This window comes from Antedon bifida, chromosome 1 (genome assembly GCF_963402885.1).
Source record: "Antedon bifida chromosome 1, ecAntBifi1.1, whole genome shotgun sequence".
NCBI classification, from domain to species: Eukaryota; Metazoa; Echinodermata; class Crinoidea; order Comatulida; family Antedonidae; genus Antedon; species Antedon bifida.
The window spans coordinates 22,071,146-22,091,516 of NC_136226.1; the positions used below are offsets into that span (position 1 = coordinate 22,071,146).

The following is a 20,371-nucleotide window of genomic DNA, read 5'->3' on the forward strand; positions in this document are numbered from 1 at the left end:
TTTTATTTTTGTTCATCACTTTGATGATTTATAAAAAAAATTGTAAACCAATCCAAGTTTGTAAGGAACAAAATCACAAGTTTTTGTTGAAGTCTGTGTTTTTGAACAATCTTTAAAACAGTGACCTGCAATAACGTCAATATTTAAATTTGTTTTGGGTCTCTCTTCTTTCAAAATATCCATATAGGTAATGAGGATTGTTTATGTATTTGTTTGCATCTACCCTAAACGCAACAAAGGTATCTTATGCAATGTAAATCTGCAGATGTTAATCTATCAGTTATTTTGTATATCAGTGTAATGTCTATACGTAATAACATGTTAGCGACCCATCAACATTTTATACGACTGCATTTATTGAGAATATAAAAATGTAGGCCTACAGTGAATGAAAATTAAAGTTTTAAAACTCTTTTAGTTAATTATAAACTTTTAAATATTGATTGTAACTAAATATACAGTATACAACGTAACAAGGATTCATCATTAACTGCTATGTTTAATCCATGTGTTACCTTGATATCTGAAACCCAACAATGTTAAAACAATAAATTTAGCATGTTCCATTATAAACTTAGGTAAATTATCAAACACCATTGACGAAATCAGAGCTTCTAAACTGTAAGCTTCTGATTGGTGTATTACCTGATAGTGACCGGCCTATATACAAGATGATGTTGTCATTTAATTAGCAAATGTTACGATCAACCTGAAGGCCTAAGTCATTATAAACACATTTGGGTAATTGGGATGACCGATGACCAGCCTAGGTCAGGTCAATCGATGTGTCGTTAAGTCTAAAAAGTTCAACAGTTAAACCATGGAGAAACTTATTTCTCCATGGTTAAACCTATAATGAAAAATATATGAATATTGTTTGCGTTCAATGGTTCAATGCAAACCCATGCAAACGTCAGGGTAACTTCCGGTACGGTAATACATTTTCTAATAAATATAATCAATTAATGCACATTAAGTATTAGCCTACCAATTAACTATAAAAAAATTGACAAAAAATGAAGCTGCTTTAATAAATATTGAACACAAAGTTAATTTGCAGAACTGTTACTTCAAAGTTCGGAACGTCCGATAGGGTAGGCCTACTACACGGAAATACAAAAAAAACTATGATGAACAAAAATATTCTCTTCTCAGCCCTCTACTTCTATAACGTTATGGACGTCAGTAGTGGGTACTGTATAATAAAAATAATTTAGTTTTATACATTTTAATATAGTGGCAGAAAAAACATTTACTATAAAAATCCAAAGGGTAAATAAAATATCCGCGAACAAAGTGCAATGTACCCGGCCACGCATGAAAGGGCCAAGTGGCGTATTCGTAAATAAAAAAAAATCGTTTGCGTGAACCTTTTTTTTTTGTATGAGTGGGCGAAATGTTATCAATAGTATACGACAGCCTTTATTCTAGTCGTTGGAGTTGTAAACACAACGAAAGTGACGGTGGGCAGAATTTTAAAAGTAACTATGGTATGGTATGGTCCCTGGATGTATGTGCAGTAGCATGACCCAGATCGACGCTTGTGAACTGGGCGAACTTCTAAATATAGTTCTAAAATTCGTACAAAAGGGCACCGCCAGACAAACGCGCTGTACGCTACTGGTCTACTCTACTATAAAAGCTTTTAGTCACTGTAACTTGATACATCTCATCAGCATTTTAATATTGAAAACGAGGCTAGTATTATTACTCTATATTCCACTATCTTACTGTAGTTTGATCAATTCTGTTTGTCTGTACAGTCATCGAATAATTCTATTCAGCTGAATTAACCTAATCTATGCTTTCCTGTTTATTGATGTCCCATAATTTGGGTTCCTATTGTTCCTTTTTTTTTTTGCAGGTAGACACTGTGTATCAAAAGTGTGTATATATTAACATAGTTTCTAAGTACTGTATATTCCTTTGTTCATTATACTAATTAATATGCTAATTTAGTGTCCAAGGTTATGTATGTGGGTTGCATTTAATTGGTATTAGTATTACAGTTTATTTTTGACTTGGTTTTATCGAACTTCCGTTATTATATTTTTATACTCATATATTTTTATATTGTTTATTTATTTTTTATTTTTATTTTAACCATATTTAATGAGGGTGATCCATCCAGCATTTGCTGATCATTTGGGACCCTCAGAACAGATACAATATACAAAAAACAACAAGAACAGAAAAGTAAAAATAAAACCAAAAAAATAAAATTAATTACATAAAACTAAAAATCCTTGACAAATAGAAAATAACAGATATGTTAAATTAAGCAAAATATAAAATATATATATATCGTTTTCCAAATAAATTATTATTATTATTATTATTATTATGCCAAGCTAGCCAAGTCCGAGAGATTTAATATACAGTATTAATGTTATTTAATACAGTAGGAGGCCATGATTTCAGACCGTGATATTTACTGTATATAGGTACTGTATCATGTACAGGATTTGTACAATAAATAATCCTACATACAATAACATTGAAAACTGTGTAGAGCATGTCCTTGGTCAACTCTACAAATAGCTCTCAGGCTAAACTCGTTGTATGTAAATTAGCTATGAATTACATGCATACAGTAGACCAGACTGAGTTCACCGCGTTACGGTAAATATTCGGCTTACCGCGTTAAGGTCTGTCAAACTTTATGTGACAAAAAAATGTGATGTGCCCATATATGGACATAATGATGTCATATCACCATATTTGGGCACATCACATTTTTTTTGTCAAACTAGTTTGATAGTGTAGACAGAGTATTAAAGTACCTAACAGTAATATGAACAATGTTTGACCGTCGTCGCGTCGCGACTGGGCCGACGGTCGAGTAAAAAATCTTAACTTTAGTTCCTCGCATTAATAACAAAAAGTGTATGATGTAATCCGGCGGCCGGATCTACAAACGCAAGGGAAATATAAAAATTTAAAAAAACATTAATTAAAAAAGCCGTTTTATATCAAAAATTAAATTGGATGATTTTGAACTATGCCGTAGAAAAATGAAAAGGCAAATTACACTTAGAAAAAATGGCAATGCTGATGACTGGATCTCAAAGGAGATACAAATAAAACTAGACATGAACTCGACGAGTTAGTTATCCGCACGATAAACGCCATGTGCACGTCATACGTTGGAGTTTGGCACACAGAGAAAGATTATGGCATTATGACCTGAACTGAAGAATATAATATGTTGTTACAAGTATATTCTGAATACATATTATTACATACAGTGCGGAATAGGTAAAATTACGGGACCCGTCATTTATTCCTATTTTTAACATGTCGACGGTATCAAAATGAAACACAAAGATAGGAATTTTCGGAAGGAAATTATCTCAGCAACAATATATTAACGTAGAAGAAATTTGAATACGTTAAATATAGATGCGCGCTCTTTTAAATGTGATGAACTATAACGCAAAAGATGAAAATATGACTTTTTTCATCATCTAAGAAAAGAGCCAAAATATGAAAAAGGTGACATCCTTTAAACAGGGCCCTGCTTTAAAGTTGTTAAACATGATGTATAGATATTTCTTGTGAGCAGCAGGCACAAGTGGAAGTGAGGTATAATCATCATCATAATGAAGATAATCACCTTAGTTGCCTAGCAACTGGCAAGAACACATTCCTGACTTCCCAATTCCCAACAGTGGTCACTTTGACCCATTTGGAATCTATAAACTATATTATTATTATACATTGTAAAAACAGATACATTCAAATGAATAAAACCAAACAGAAAGATATAAATGGAAAAAATGTATTCATAAAAAATCATAGGGTTAAATTTTATATGAACACTCAACACTTATTCAGACATTACTTTCTATAGCTTAAGTTTTACTTAAACTTGTTCTGAGTGTAATTTTACAAACGAACATCTCTTCGTTCCCAATAGTAAATACTGTTTTGAGAACTTCGTTCATGGATAAATTCGGAAATCTTACTCATCCAAACCATGTGATACGGCAGTAAATATCACCGTTGTTTTTATAGTTAGGCCTAACACTCAATAACACCGTAGTTTACCGTCGTTTACTCTCGTGAACAAGAACAGCTAACTGGTCCGAATAAAAAATACCGGACACGCTATTTTCACTTTACAATCATTTATACCACCGCGTTTTATATACATTATGTAAATATATTTTACGGTGATTGCAAATCACGTTGTGATAAAATCACGTTCATTTTTCTAACTCGATTGTTTTCAAAACATATTTTAGATGTTTCTTTGATCTTTGAAAGAAAATCTTATAAAGAGTATTTAGTGGACAGAATTAATATTTCTTGTGTATCTCCATCATTTGTATTTTTACCTATCGTATTTAATATCAGCGAATGATTAAACTGCACTCCTGATTTGGCCAAGTTTAAATTAATATTAGTAGGCCTCTGTCGTCTACTACAATTTGTAAGCGTAATTGGCTGTAGGCCTTGACCGTCGTCGCGTCGCGACTGGGCCGAGTGAAAAATCTTTATTAGTTCCTCGAAATTATAACAAAAATAACCCTTAACAGTTTATGATGTAATCCGGCGACCGGATCTACAAGCGCAACGGTTTGATTGATTGATTGATTGATTTTATTTGATATTCATACATAAAAGTTAAAATATACAATGTATAAAAAGAATACCTGGATAACCCATTAAGTCGACAAAAAAGTAAACTTATTTCCAATGGGGTCCAATCCGTAATGACTGAAAAGTGAGTGGTTGGGCCTAGTACAATTATCGTTAAGTATGACTCAGTAAAAATGAAAAAACAAGAAAATACATACAAGACAAGAAAACATCAAAAAAACAATATTAAAAATAGCTTAATTAAACTGAAATACCAAGCTGTTCATTATTAAAATATTCTTTAAGTTTTATTTTGAAGGTTGCATTATTTTGTATTGATTTGAGTGAATTGGGGAGCCTGTTCCAGTCACGGATACCTAAGAAATAAAAAGTCGTATCATTAACGCCAGTAGCCTTAGGAGTGACAAAATTAAATGTTGTACCCCTGGTGAAATGGTTGTGATGATCAGAAATTAACAAAAAGTTATCCTTAAGGAAAGAAGGCGTATTAAAGTTATAACGAATTTTGTGAACATAATTTAATCTTAAAAACTTATTTCTGAGGCTGACATTAAGAAACCCAAGATCGGAAAGCTCTTTGGCACCTATGTGAGACCTCGGACCAACATTTAAAATGAAACGTGCCATCTTGTTTTGGGCAGTTTGTAATTTATGTTTAAGATTCTTATTGACACCGCCGTACCATGCCGAGGCAGAATAGTCAAATGTACATTGTATTAAAGCAGTGCTTAATAGTTTACGACATTTTTTATTCAAGCACGAACTTTGCCTATGTAAAAACTTCAACCTTGACTTAACTTTACTGATAACACTAGTTGCAATGATATCACATGATACATATTGGTCTAAATCAATACCTAAATATTTAACTTGCTTAGTACTTTTGATTCTACGGCCCATTAATTCTACAGAAAACTCTTTTACTTTGTTAAGCTTCGCTCTGCTACCAAAGATAATACTTTCGGTTTTGCCAACATGTAAAGATAATTTGTTTTCAGTTAACCAGTCCTGGCACTTAGCTAGGACAGTACTTAATTTATGAGCGATTTTGGTGGCATCGTGATGAGAATACAGAATCGTAGAATCATCAGCATAAAGCAATAATTGAACATCAGAATCAATACAAGAAGCAATATCATTTAAATAACATAGAAAAAGAATAGGGCCCAAGATGCTACCTTGCGGTACACCATGAGTAACTATAAGAGGTTCAGAGCAGGTACCATTCACACTGACAACTTGTGTGCGGTTAGCGAGATAAGATTGAAACCAGTCAGTACACTTAAAACCCATGCATTTTAGCTTGTTAATTAAAATCACATGATCGACGGTATCGAAAGCTTTTTGTAAGTCAATTAGAACCATTCCAGTAAGAAGGCCTTTGGACTTATTGTTTTTTAAACCGTCGATGAGATTTATGAGGTTGCTTTCAGTTGAATGGGCCTGCCGAAAACCGGATTGATAGGCATAAAGTATATTATTTTTGGAAAGATACCTTTCAACTTGTATAGCTACAGATTTTTCAAGAATCTTAGATACCGTAGGCAGAATACTAATCGGCCGATAATTCTCAACATTTGTTCTAGTATTTTTCTTAAATAGAGGGGTAACTTTAGCAATTTTAAGATCATGAGGAAAACAATTAGTTTTAAACGAAAGGTTAATGATATGAGCTATCGGTTCAGCCAAGATTATCGCACCGTCACGTAAGAATCTTGAGGGAATATTATCTAGACCGACGCTTTTGTTTACATTTAGGCTTTCGAGTTGAGTTTTAACAAATTCTATGGTAACAGGCTCTAGCTTAAACATTTTTCCTTTTAATTTAACGTAGTATTTAAGAAGATCGTTAGTGGACATGGTGAAAAGACCTATGCATTTTGGGAGTTTTTTGACGAGTGTTGACGCAACATTCGTGAAAAACTCATTAAAACGAGAGGCAACGCCTTTTGGACAGAAAGTTTGTTTACCATTGTCATCGAGAACGATTTTAGTGTTTGTTTTACATTTCTTCTCGTATCCGAGCTGTTTGAGGGTTTTCCATAATTTTTTAGGGTTGTCTTTATTTTCATCAATCTTATTGAGAAAATAATTAGATTTAGCTTTTTTGATCAGCCGCTGAGCTTTGTTCCTAGAGGCACAATAATATTTGTATATATCTAGATTAGATTTATCTTTCTTGAATTGTTTTAAAAGTGTGTCTCTTACTTTGATTTCATCGGCAATTTCGGAGGTAAACCAGGGTGCTATGTTTTGTTTAAGTCTAACTTTTTTTATTGGCGCTATTGAGTCGATCACCTTAATGATGATATCTTTAAGAGTTAACCACGCGATATTTACATCGACATTATTAGTGACAACAGACCAATCGATATCGTTAAGTGTTTCAAGATAGTTATTTACATTATAGTTTTTTAAAGATCGTAATTTTGCGGAGTTGTGTTCATTTTTATGAACATGAGACTTAGGTATTTTTCTAGTGCAATAAATAAGAAAATGGTCACTAAGGCCAATGTTAATTACTCCAGATTGCTTCACATTATTTTGTACATTAGTAACAATGTGGTCCAAACATGAGCTTTTTTCTTTTCCTATTCTAGTTATATCCTTAATAACATTACTAAAACCATTTCTTATAAGGCAATCATTATATCTTTGCGATACTGGATTAATATTTAAAGTACATATGTTAAAGTCACCAAGAATATAAATTTCACTACTCTCTTTGATTTTTGATACAGTTTCTTCAAAGTTGTTCTGAAATAAAGTTACATTCTGTTTTGGTGGGCGGTAGCATGTACCAATCACAATTTCCTTTGAACGAGGCAGATATATATTTATCCATATTGCTTCAAAATCGTCGATATCCAGATCATTTCTACGTGTGAAGGCGCGTTCATTTTTTACGTAGATACAAACTCCACCACCAGACCGGTTTCTGTCCTTCCTGAGCGCTGTATATCCATCAATTTTGATCTCGTTATCGGTGATGGATTCGTCCAGCCACGACTCGCTGATGGATATAACAGTAGCTTTGGTCTTCGATGCGATGTGCCTTAGTTCAGACATTTTATTAACTAATGACCGCGCATTAAGGTGAATAAAATGTAGGCCTTTGTTAAACACGTTGAATTCCTCGCTTAAATGCTCGTAAATGTCTTCTGTACATGTATGTCCATCTTGTTGGGTTTCATTCACATTATTTGTGTCGGCAATAAATTCGTCATGAATATTAATGTCACTGATGCATTCATCATTCGGAAGCTGATTGAAGAGGCATTCTTGACATAACCAATTATCTTTCGAGTTCCGTTGCTTATCATATACAATTTTATTTATTCTTCCGCACTTGATATGGTAGTTACATTTACATTCAGTGCATTTCATTGCCCTGTGCGTTTTCGCAATCGGTTTTTTACAAATTGAACATGGGAACGGAAAGATGAACATTTAAAAAAACATTAATTAAAAAGCCGTTTTAAATCATCACGATTGATTGATTTTGAACTATGCCGTAGAAAAATGAAAAGGCAAATTACACTGAGAAAAAATGGCAATGCTTATGACTGGATCTCAAAGTAAGGAGATAAAATAAGCAAATGTGTTAAATCAAATTGCCAGAAAGAATTGTGCTGAAATGGGGGTTGACTTGTTCTAAACTTGTTCTATCTGTCTACAATTCACGTTTGCAATTAAACACGCTACTGTATGTTTGCATGATAGTTATTTCCCCATTATCAGCCGCCTTTGGAATTGCTTTATTAGGCGTATAGCATTGTTTATTTCTAAATACAATCTGTTATTACTCTATGGTTATTGCAGATTGTGTTGCCATTGATGATCAAATAAAATAACTACAGTCGTAAGTTCTCTCATTATTCTCTTAATGTTAACTTAATATCAGTGTTTCATTTATTTATTTATTTGACCAACAAACCATAATATAAAAAAGAGATGAATTGGTCAGGGACTGCAATAAAGTAAATAAACATGAATTAAGAGTCCTATGATCTAAACTGAAATAAATTAAAAAAATATATATATTTAAACGTGAATACTAAATAAAAATTATTATATACGAAATAAATATAATAAATCGGCCCGGGACGATTTGGCCCGGAACGCATGAAATACATATCACCGAATTGTTTGGTTAATTGTAAAATTCGGTTTACCCAGGGAAGAGTGCACACTCTTCCCTGGTTAAACCGCATTTTTATAGCGGTAGGCCTATCTTTTATGAGCCTGAAAATGAAAGGAACAAAATATTAGTTATTTATTATAATTATTTCATTAGCATTTTACTTCAACTTGTAAATGCGTTGCTCAAGAGATGTATATGACCGCTCAACACTTGTTCAGGCATTATACTTTAGCTTAAGTTTAAGTTCTACTAAACGAAGGGATGTTTTGAGTAACTTCGTTCATAGATAAATTTGGAAATTTCACTCATCTAAACCATGTGATAAGACTGTAAATATCATCGTTGTTTTTTTATAGTTAACTATCAATAACACCGTAGTTTACCGTTGTTTACCGTCATGACAACCATGGACCTAAGGTATATAACAATCTGGTCATTTCCGGATAAAAAATACGAACACGCTATTTTCACCTCATTTCCACATCATTTATATACCACCGTTTTTATATATTTTATGGTAATTGCAAATGTAATAAACATAGTTTTTCAATGACTTCACATTTCTTTGAAAATCAAATAGAATAGTTATGTATAAAGAATAAAATGTATTTTAAATTTAAGAGGTAAGGATTGTATGATAGGCAATACTCTTAAACCACCCACACACACACCCGTCAATTCCGCTTTGATCACACAATCGACCCATATTATGTCATTCATTACCTATCACTGTTGTTTTTTTATAAGTAGTTTACCGTCATTAGGCCTACAATGGAGCCTTAAAAAAGTACAAAACAATTGTCGCATTACTAGCATACAGTTTTTTTAGTTTAATTTTACAAACGAACATCTCTTCGTTCCCAATAGTAAATACTGTTTTGAGAACTTCGTTCATATAGATAAATTCGGTAATATCACCCATCTAAACCATGTGATACGGCAGTAAATATCACCTTTGTTTTTATAGTTAGGCCTAACACTCAATAACACCGTAGTTTACCGTCGTTTACCCTCGTGAACAAGAACAGCTAACGGGTCCGAATAAAAAATACCGGACACGCTATTTTCACTTTACAATCATGTAGACCACCGTTTTATATACATACATTATGTAAATATATTTACATCGTTTTGAGAACTTTATTCATAGATAAATTCGGAAATTTCACCCATCTAAACCATGTGATACGGCAGTAAATATCACCGTCGTTTTTTATAGTTAGGCCTAACACTCAATAACACCGTAGTTTACCGTCGTTTACCCTCGTGAACAAGAACAGCTAACGGGTCCGAATAAAAAATACCGGACACGCTATTTTCACTTTACAATCATTTAAACCACCGTTTTATATACATTATGTAAATATATTTACATCGTTTTGAGAACTTCGTTCATAGATAAATTCAGACATTTAACCCATCTAAACCATGTGATACGGCAGTAAATATCACAGTTGTTTTTATAGTTAGGCCTAACACTCAATAACACCGTAGTTTACCGTAGTTTACCGTCGTGAACAAGAACAGCTAACGGGTCCGAATAAAAAATACCGGACACGCTATTTTCACTTTACAATCATTTATACCACCGTTTTATATACATTATGTAAATATATTTACATCGTTTTGAGAACTTCGTTCATAGATAAATTCGGAAATTTCACCCATCTAAACCATGTGATATGGCAGTAAATATCACCGAATAAAAAATCTTATACATTAGAATAGTATTTAGTGGACAGAATTAATATTTTTTGTGTAGGCCTATCTCCATCATTTGTATTTTTACCTATCGTATTATATCAGCGAATGATTAAATAAACTGCATTCCTGATTTGGCCAAGTTCAAATAGGCTTACCTTTTTTTATATATTTTATTATACCATCAACTGGGCTATAGAGGGCTTTGTTGTCTTCAAGAAAACTATCTGATAAAAACTAGGAGGAAGAGGACACGTGTCACGTCACTAAAAACACTTGTCTTCAACCCTCAATTAAAACTGGACTTTGCCATTGGTCTATATATTTGAAGGGTGGAGCTATTCAGTAAGTTGGTGATTGTTAAACAAGCCAACTAATAGATTGCCTTCAGCAACCAATTAAAAGTCCATCATGAGACCCATTAAAACATGTAAGTAGGTGATTAACCTTGGTGATTAGTACGACGTTGTTTACCGTTGTTCAACACTGGTAAACGACGGTAAATTTTTTTTCAAAGGGTTGGGTGCAATAAATTTCACCACTAAATATGGGGTAGCACAGTGGTTGTAGAAACCGACCATAAGCCCTTAATTGGCATATTTGACAAGCCACTACACAAACTGAGCACAAGAATTCAAAGAATGAGAATGGCACTATTAATATACGACCTGAAACTAAAATGGGTGCCCGGTAAAGACAATGTAATCGCAGATACATTAAGTAGAGCAACCCTTAACGCCAAACCAGGCATTTCAGATGATGATGTCGTACTTCTTCGTGAAAAAGACGACCCTAGATGCAACTGGCCACTCGGACGTGTAATTAAGACATACACTAGTGAGGATGGAAAGGTTCGCAAAGCTGACATCCTTATATGCCGAGATGGAACTCAACGTACCTACTTAAGACCAATCTCCAAGCTTGTATTGATCCAGAAAGCTCCAATCTCTACTTAGTTTAGACTTGATTATTCTGATTGAAAGTATACTAGGAATGATTAAATTACTATGTACAAGTTTAGTGATTAGAATATGTAGATTAAAAATGTTCCCTTTTAAGTTTTAACATTTTTAGGCGGGGAGTGTTGTCGACTGTATACCAAGTATACTAGCCTTTTATTTTATACCTCACTTTAAGTAAGACATGATGAGTCTAACTTACACAATCTAACAAACCATCCTGCCATAAACAGACAAAAATGGAAACAAATTGTGGAAAGCGTAATGTCGGAAGACGCAAAACGTTAAGAAGAAGAGAAGAAGTCAAGTGAGTAATTTAACTTTAGTAGTTTAGCAGTATTATAATTGTAGATTAGAGATTTTATTATATATTGATTAAAACCTCACCTAATCTTTGAGGCTATTATAAGGTTTAAAGTAAAGTAGATTCAATTAGGCATTTCAACTAATAATGATAACGTTGATCGATTTATTGCATTTTATTGTTTAGAGTGTTTATTGTATTCTTCTATAGTTTACACGTTGGAATAAAGTTTGGGAGCCATCGCTCTGACCTTTGGCATTTAATTTGTTTCGGCGAGTTGAACTGACTGGTGAAAATTGTGTTACCACTGACGCTATACGACTCAAATTGAAACGCTAGGCTACACTCAAAGCAACCAGTACAGAAACGTATTTTAACCACTCTTGGGGAGTGTAAAATCGCTCTTTTAGAGTCAAAACAATTTCACTCTAAACAACGAGTTTACAATAAGAGAGTATACATTAAAATGAATTTTTCTTAATTGATTTTCTCTTGCAGAAGACACTAAACGTACGTTCTCTATAAAAATATATTACATTTAAATTTTAGCCAAGTTGGGTACGAGTTGGCATGGGTACGGGTTGGTTTGCCAAACCTTGGGTACGGGTTGACCAGCAGCCTGATGGTCGTACGCTATCGCTCTTTACCAGCTAGGCCTACAAAACTAAGCCCAACTAAGCTGCCTATCAAAAATTACAGGTCTTGTGTAATATCAACAACATCAAGAGAATAAGAGTACAGTAACATCATGAGCTCAGGCATGAAATATGCAAGCCCTATACTTTCTGCCTTAACCTAATAGGACAAAATTCCCCCTGGCCCCCAGCCTAATGTTGCTCGCTTCGCTCACAAAGTGTTTCATTTTTATACGTTACCCCTCCCACTATTAAAAACGGATATGCACCGTTGCCTAAAGCATCCGTTATGTCTATCATTACTGAATTCATCTATGGCCAAAACATGAAGGAAACGATCTACAATACGGAGGATCAACACTTCATAGAAAGGAAAGGAAAGTGGCAGTTGCAACTGGTGTTGTAAAAGGAGTCTCGTATTTACACAAGCATAGTCCTTAGATAATCCACCAGGATATAAAGTCTGCCAACATTCTTTTAGACAAAAAGTTTGCATCAGTCAGCTAGGAAGTCATGTGGTGCTGCATCAACTATTAGTTGGGTTTAAAGAGGTATTTATGTGCGATTTGTGATGAAACATGGCTAGATATCTTTAGACCTGGGCTTTCTTGTACCTTAGCTGGTCACAGAAAGATAACATTTTACTTTAAATCCCTTAGCCTATTCCTTATCACTGTATTCAAGTATACAAAAATGACTATGGTTGAGAACAGTTAAACTGCATCGTACATTAATATTATTTGTTGTATCGTCGAGAACAGTGTTAAACTGCATCGTACATTTATGTTATTTGTTGTATATTTTAAGTTTATCCTATTCATTTTTTTTTTTGTGGGTTTAACCCACTTTTATTCATTATTCCATTCATGACAAGGATATACAAAGATTACATATTTTAAAAATGTGTTTATAACATGTATGTACAATTATATGGTTAAAAGAGATATCTTTTTTAAAACATAACATACTTGGATATCTTTTAAAACCTAAACATAATTGGTTATATTGGCACATACCCTCTTATAAAATTTGGCTAACGTATTGAAGCGTTGTTTTTCTTTCTATATTTCTTTCCTTCCTTTTCATCTTTCTGTTTTATAGTAAAATACAATAAGTGTATAAAAAAAAAATTACTTAAAAAGAATTGTATTCTTTTAAATTTTTCTCAATAAAGAAGAAAGAAAAAGAAAGAAAGAGAAAAGAAAAAAAACAAGTTTTCATTTCGATTTTATGAAATGTAATTCATTAATTTATCTTTTACTTTAGCCCATTTAATGTGAGCTTTATTTACATTACAAGCATATTGGTTAGCTAATCTATATTGTCTCTTTCAATTTCATTATATGTAATTATTTTTCTTCCACTCAGAAGGAATTGCATTTATTAACATAAAAAACTCAATTTTGTTGTTTTGAATGGTTGGGGATTACTTCTTCGAATGATATTAATCTATAATCTACTATTATATCTTTTACTGTTTTGTACCCTGCTTGTAACCGATTTTTGAAATATATTGTTTTTTCGTTACATTTTATGAAATTATTTTCCCACAATTGCTGTGTTTCTACTTCTTTTGCATTTTCTGGGTATGCATTATTTCTAGTGGTGGTGCTACCGGTAACACTTTAGTAAGTCTGTTTTAAAAGGCATTAACTTTGCCACAGACTCCAATAAAGCAGTACAAAGGCGATCCACTGTATTACCATGCATTTATTACTTCCTTTAATAATACTGTCTCTAGTATTCCAGAAGACAATGTAAAGTTAAACACTTTAATGTCTTTGTTCGCTGGCAAAGCGTTACATTCGATCCAGTATTGTGTATTGAAGCCCCCTAATGAAGGGTACCAATCAGCTTGGCTCTTAAAGACAGGTATGGCAACACAGCCATTATTGTGGTTAGGTTTTCTTATAATCTTAATAATTAGAGTAGTCTTAAGCAAATAATCGATAAGCTTCCTAAGTTTTTACAGAATAGGTGGAAAGGTGAAAACTATCGGCTTAGTGAAAAGGATGTGGTGCCTAAGCTGGAGAATATTGTAAAATTCGTAAGGGTTTCAGCAAAGGAAGTGAACGATCCGGTCTACGGTAACACCTAGAGCCAACCGGCTGAAACTCTACCAAACAAGAAAAGCGGTGTTCATAATATTAAAGTTGACAATGCAACTGCCGCAGCTGCTAGTGCTCCAAAGGAAAAGTTCTGGATTTGTAAATCAGCCGAATCAGTGTGAAAAATTTACAGCCATGAAGGTAAACGATCAGTTCGAGCTTGTAAAATCAAACCATGCATGTTTCTCTTGTTTAAAAATCGCAGGAAGATATCACCATCTTAGTAACTGTACTAGGAAAAGGGTGTGCGGAGAAAGCATAGGAAATGAGCAGTGTGACAAGTATCACCATAAACTACTCCACTTGGTCAAGAATGTAGGAGGAGCAGGAAATGTATGCATGAGAGGTCAAGATGAGCCATTGCTATGTGTATTGGAAGTAGAAGTAATGGGCAGGGACAAAAGTCCGATGTGATGCTCGACATTGGTTCACAAGGTACGTTTGTGAGGAAAGAATTCGCCCAACGAGTAGGTGTTAAGGGGAAGAGTGTAGCTGCTTCTATTACGAAAGTCGGAGGAGCAGGAGAAAGCTTCAAGTCTCGGGTATGTGAACTTAAACTGATTGGCTTGGATGTCATAGAGAGAGTAGTTGATAAACCTACACCATGGATTTCACCCATTACAGTCGTAAAGAAACCCAAAAGCCCAAACGAAATCAGGCTTTGTGTAGACATGCGAGCACCAAACAAGGCAATCCTGCGAGAGCGTCACATCACTCCGACGATAGATGATATCCTTGCCAGTCTAAACGGCACTACGATATTTTCCAAACTTGATTGATTCCTAACTGTCTTCTCAACACACGCAGGCCTATTTCAATTTAAACGTCTTAACTTTGGCGTTAGTAGTGCAGCGAAACAATTTCAAAACCTAATTCAGTCAGCATTAGCTAACCTCCCTGGTGTCCTAAACATTTCAGATGACATCTTAGTTTATGGTAGAAATCCAGCAGAACACAGAACATGACTGAAAAACTGCCTTCAGCTGTTGAGAGACAAAAATTTAACACTCAACAAAGCAAAGTGTGAATTCGGGAAAGCGAAGATCAAATTTTTTGGTCACATATTTAGTTCAGGAGGAATATCACCAAGCCCAGACAAAGTGACAGCAATTCAGAATGCTGCCGCACCAACCACTAAAGAAGAAGTCCGAAGCTTCCTAGGCCTTGCCACATACTGCTCACGATTTATACCAAAACTGGCCATATCCGAACCGCTCCGCTTGCTCACTAAAATCAACTCACAATGGAAGAACCACACAATAAGGCACTCCAAGAAATCAATGACACAATCACAGAACACTGTAAATTGACATACTTTAATCCAGCACTCCGTACAGAACTGGTTGTAGACGCCAGCCCCATAGGCCTCGGTGCCATGATCATTCAGCACAACGAAAATACTTCCGCCATAGTAGCATTGGCCAGCAGATCACTGACCGCAGTTGAACAGCGGTACTCACAAACTGAACGGGAAGCCCTGGCAATCACTTGATGCATACAACACTTCCACATACAGTATATCTATATGGTGGCAGATTCACTGTCGTCACAGAACATCAACCACTACTTCCCATGTTTAACAAAGCATCCTCAAAACCGCCCCTACGCCTAGAGCGATGGCTTATGAAACTACAAGATTATGAATACAGTGTGACATATCAGCAGATTACATGTCACGACATCCACTACCAACAACCTAAACATCCAGTAGAGAAGGAAAGACAGCAGAAGAATACGTTAACCTGATCACATCAAATGCAGTTCCAAGAACACTTACTATAGAAGAAATAGAACACGAGACAAAAAACGATAACACTCTTCAACAATGCATCTGGGCCATACAACATAACCAATAGCACAAAGTTAAAAATGAATCTTCAGCGACATCAAAAAAAGAGATAAACAGCCTCTACAAACTCAGGCACCAACTCAGCATTAGCACAGATAAGAACATACTGCTACGTGACCATCGAATAGTGATCCCTAAGACGTTACGACAAAAAGTAACTGATATCACACATGAAGGTCATCAAGGGGTAATTAAAACAAAACAACTCATGAGACTCAAAGTTTGGTTTCCAGGAATCGATCACATGGTAGAAGAAACAGTAGCCTCTTGTCTGCTATGTCAGGATTGCGTTTTATTACTTGAGTAATCCTTTTATCTCAGCATTTTAGTACTTGCAAAAGAAATACCTTTTAATTCAAATAATTTATAGAGAAGTAAACAAGGTGGAGAGGGATGTAATATCGCAGAAATGTGATACTGCCCTCTAGAGAGAAAAGGATAAATAGATATGGAGATGGAATCCAAACAGTCAGTGTGTCCATTGAGTTTTATTGAGTATTCGGCCTAACTTGCATATCTAAAAGTGTATTTACCAACATTATAGGCAGGAGGGGGGAATCACCACCCGAAAGGGGACAAATTGCCATCCAACTTTTCTAAAGACCAGAACTTTCAGTAGATTACAAATATGGAAGGTAATCGATCAGGATAGGAAGTGTAAAGTTCAAAATTGACCAATTATAACATATGTATTTAATATATATATGTGTGTATTATAACCAATTTATTGAAGTCAATTTGGTCTTTTAATACATATGTATAGTTTTATGTATCTATTCAGTCACATTATTAAAAAAATCCTTTGCAATTAATGTCAATATTAACCAATCAAAAAATTTGCCTATAAAACCAAATAAATAAGATGTTTTATCATTCTGTTAGGATATCAATCAATCATACATAATCAAAAGAGCGCATTCATCATTACACCAGTTGACATACAGTAGGTCAAAGGTCAACATTTTAACAAGTCATATACTAAATAAAGCAAAGTTAACCAAACTGAGATCGTTATAAATGTTATTGATCAGTGAAGTTATGGTATTTCTGATATTTTTTTCTAGTGCGCATTACTTTAAATATATTATAATAGTGTAAAATAAAGAAAAAAATTAACAATATGACTTAAAATGTTACGCTGACCTTCAATGATTTGTCACAACACAGTTGTATTTATTAGGGCTACAATATTCGTTTTTGGGCAATAAACTACTGTTTATTAGAATCAGAGAATAGCAGTAACGTTCATCCACAGGATAGGGCATACGGATGGCTCAGCCCATCCCCCACCTTTAATTTCAACAATTACAATACAATGCAACTTCACCAATTCACAATTTCTAGGACTCTGCCCATTCACTGATATTAAAAATGATCTTATATTCGTCACTGTATGGTTTATAAACACTAGAGCACAAAAGTAATGTTGAAACTTGTAGAAACGTTATCTAAGAAAGACACATTCACATTCACAGTAAAAATTATTACTTTCATTGGCTAATAAAACCTGGTACTCACAACACAGACAGACCACAATTTTTATCAAGGGCATATCGTTAGTATGAGCAGGGAGGTACCTCCCTGGTATGAGCCTCGACATGGTTTCTAGCCATAGATAGTTTTCCTGTTATCTTCATAAAAACATTTTCCTGTGCATATTGTAGTAGAAATGTTTGTTTTCTGAAGAGAAAGAAAACCTGTTTATAATAAGGTCCATCTTTCCCAAGGTTGCATATATACTGTTCAAACTAGGCAATGACCAAAATCTTTACAGAATTATTTCTGGACGTGTGAAACATGTGTGCTCTACAACAACAATAGACTAAAGGATAAAATGAATGCGACATCAAAAATCATTAATGGCAGTGGCAAGGGTCGGAGACTAATATAACCAAGTCAATATCAACTAATATAAAAAAGCAATGCTTGGAATGATTGTGTTCACTGTAAATGTCTCTTCCTTTTTTCGAAGAAGAAATCAGGAATCAATCCTGGTGGTCAAATCTTGGTGCACATGCTAGTGTTTGGATGGTCCAGAAATATTCACTGGGTTGCTATGTACATATTCTGGACATACTAGTTGAACTACTATGTTCTGATTACAATGGGGATAAAAAAAGTTATAACCAATAATATAGTTAGATTTGTGAGACGATTATCCACCAAAGTGCTCAAGGCGCCTGGCTAGTAGTAGTACATAGCTACTGTAGGTATCCTCAGTTATATGAGTACCTAGACAAATAAAAACCAAAATTATATATTGCTAACATAAAGAAGCAACAGATCAGATAGTTTATTGTCTCAAAATGAATATCGCAGGCCAGAAACTATATTCTGATCAATCTTTGCAAATTGAATTTTAAAAAGTTTTGCTTTAACCATCTATTTTATTTAAGTCTGATTTTACAGTATTATAATTATATTATTCAAAATTATAATGAAATAACAAACTTTACTGATCGAAATAATTTGAACAATCGATATTATAGTTTGGTAAACTTTGCATATATTTGGTAACTACCTAAAACGCATATTAAAATGTTGACCTTTGACCTTATATCAACTGATGAAATTGACCTTTTTTCAACTGATGAAATGATGTATGTGCTCTTTTTACATTGCATATGATTGATGAACAGGATGAGAAAACATCAAATTTTTGTTAAATGTTAGTTTTATAGGTATGTTCTATGATTGGTCAATATTGACATTTGACCCTTAATCACAAAGAATTTTTTTTCATAAGGTATTTTAATAGATACATGTAATCCTAAAGATGTATTAAAAGACCAAATTGTGCTTCAATAAATTTGTTATAACTAGATATGTAAGCTCGCTTCGCTCGCGTACCATCTAGGTCGTGCCCACCGGATGGTTCTCGTATACAGTAATTTTAGCGTCAAATACCTGGCAATTTCAAATACGTACCACAGTCATTTATAGGAACGAATAAATAGACAGTGATTTATGTACTCAACTAAAATTAGCACACTGGGAATTACTTTCGAACGAGAAACTTGTCACAAAATGAGACCAATTGTTTGAGTCAAATTTAAACTTAATTTGTGTTTTGTATGTAACATTAGGGTTGAGGAAGAGAATGGTGCAATTTTTAAATATATTCAGTAACGAAATATTAATTGTTTTCATGTTTTAATAATATACCACTAAACATAGTAAAACATTGCGATTTAATATTACGATGACACCGTCATATCAGTGGCGGATCTAGCGGGGGCGTAGGAGGCGTACGCCCCCCCCCCACCCCTATTTTTTAAAGAATTAAAAAAATAAAAAAATGAAATAGATTTTAAAAACATGTATCGTTTCGACGGTCATCAATCACCGATGGTTTGCACATTTTCATAGTGAAAATAATACGTCGGTACATTGATAAAGTACATCGTCAGCTTGATCGCATTCCACCAAGCAGGTACGTCGACATTCTTTGTGTACTATCAATCTCTAGCGTTACCAACGATCAATCACAGTTAAGTGTAAAAGGAGCAAGTTGATAAAAGCCATGTGTGTATGTGTTTATTAAGTACAATAAAAACAAAGGCTACGCCTTATTATATTAAAATATTTGATTTAAATATCATTTTGTCATCTAGTGTGCATAAATGACTGTTAATATGTTGTTTTTGGACGAAAGTGACATCGTTAAAAACTTATATAAACAGCATGTTAATGTAGGGTGTTATTGAATTTGATTGAGAGGATTTAACCACATTCAACAGAGAAGACATTGTTCATTTAGGTATAATTATATATAATATATGTTTATCTCTATTTCTCTCATTTGTTTATGTCAAAAATATTCATACTGTGGTTTATTTGATCTACATATATACACACACCAACTTTGTAGATTTCAGTTTTGCACCATTTTGTCTGAATACATGATTTGCATTAGAATGACTTTGATACCAGTATATGTGGTGGACAGACTTCACTAACGGCATATTTCATGCCCAAAGTTGGTAGATGATCATTGTTAATCAGTTTTTAATCAAACCCGGACTCATTAGGATCTCTAGACCTATATCCATGTGTCATTTTGTGG

At 34.0% G+C, this 20,371-nt stretch overlaps 1 protein-coding gene across 1 annotated transcript in view; it reads right to left on the bottom strand.

Moving 5' to 3' along the window:
* The window catches only part of LOC144845549 (methionine synthase reductase-like), a 261,440-nt gene that overhangs the window by 111,186 nt on the left and 129,883 nt on the right, over nt 1–20,371 (bottom strand). The window lies entirely within an intron of this gene.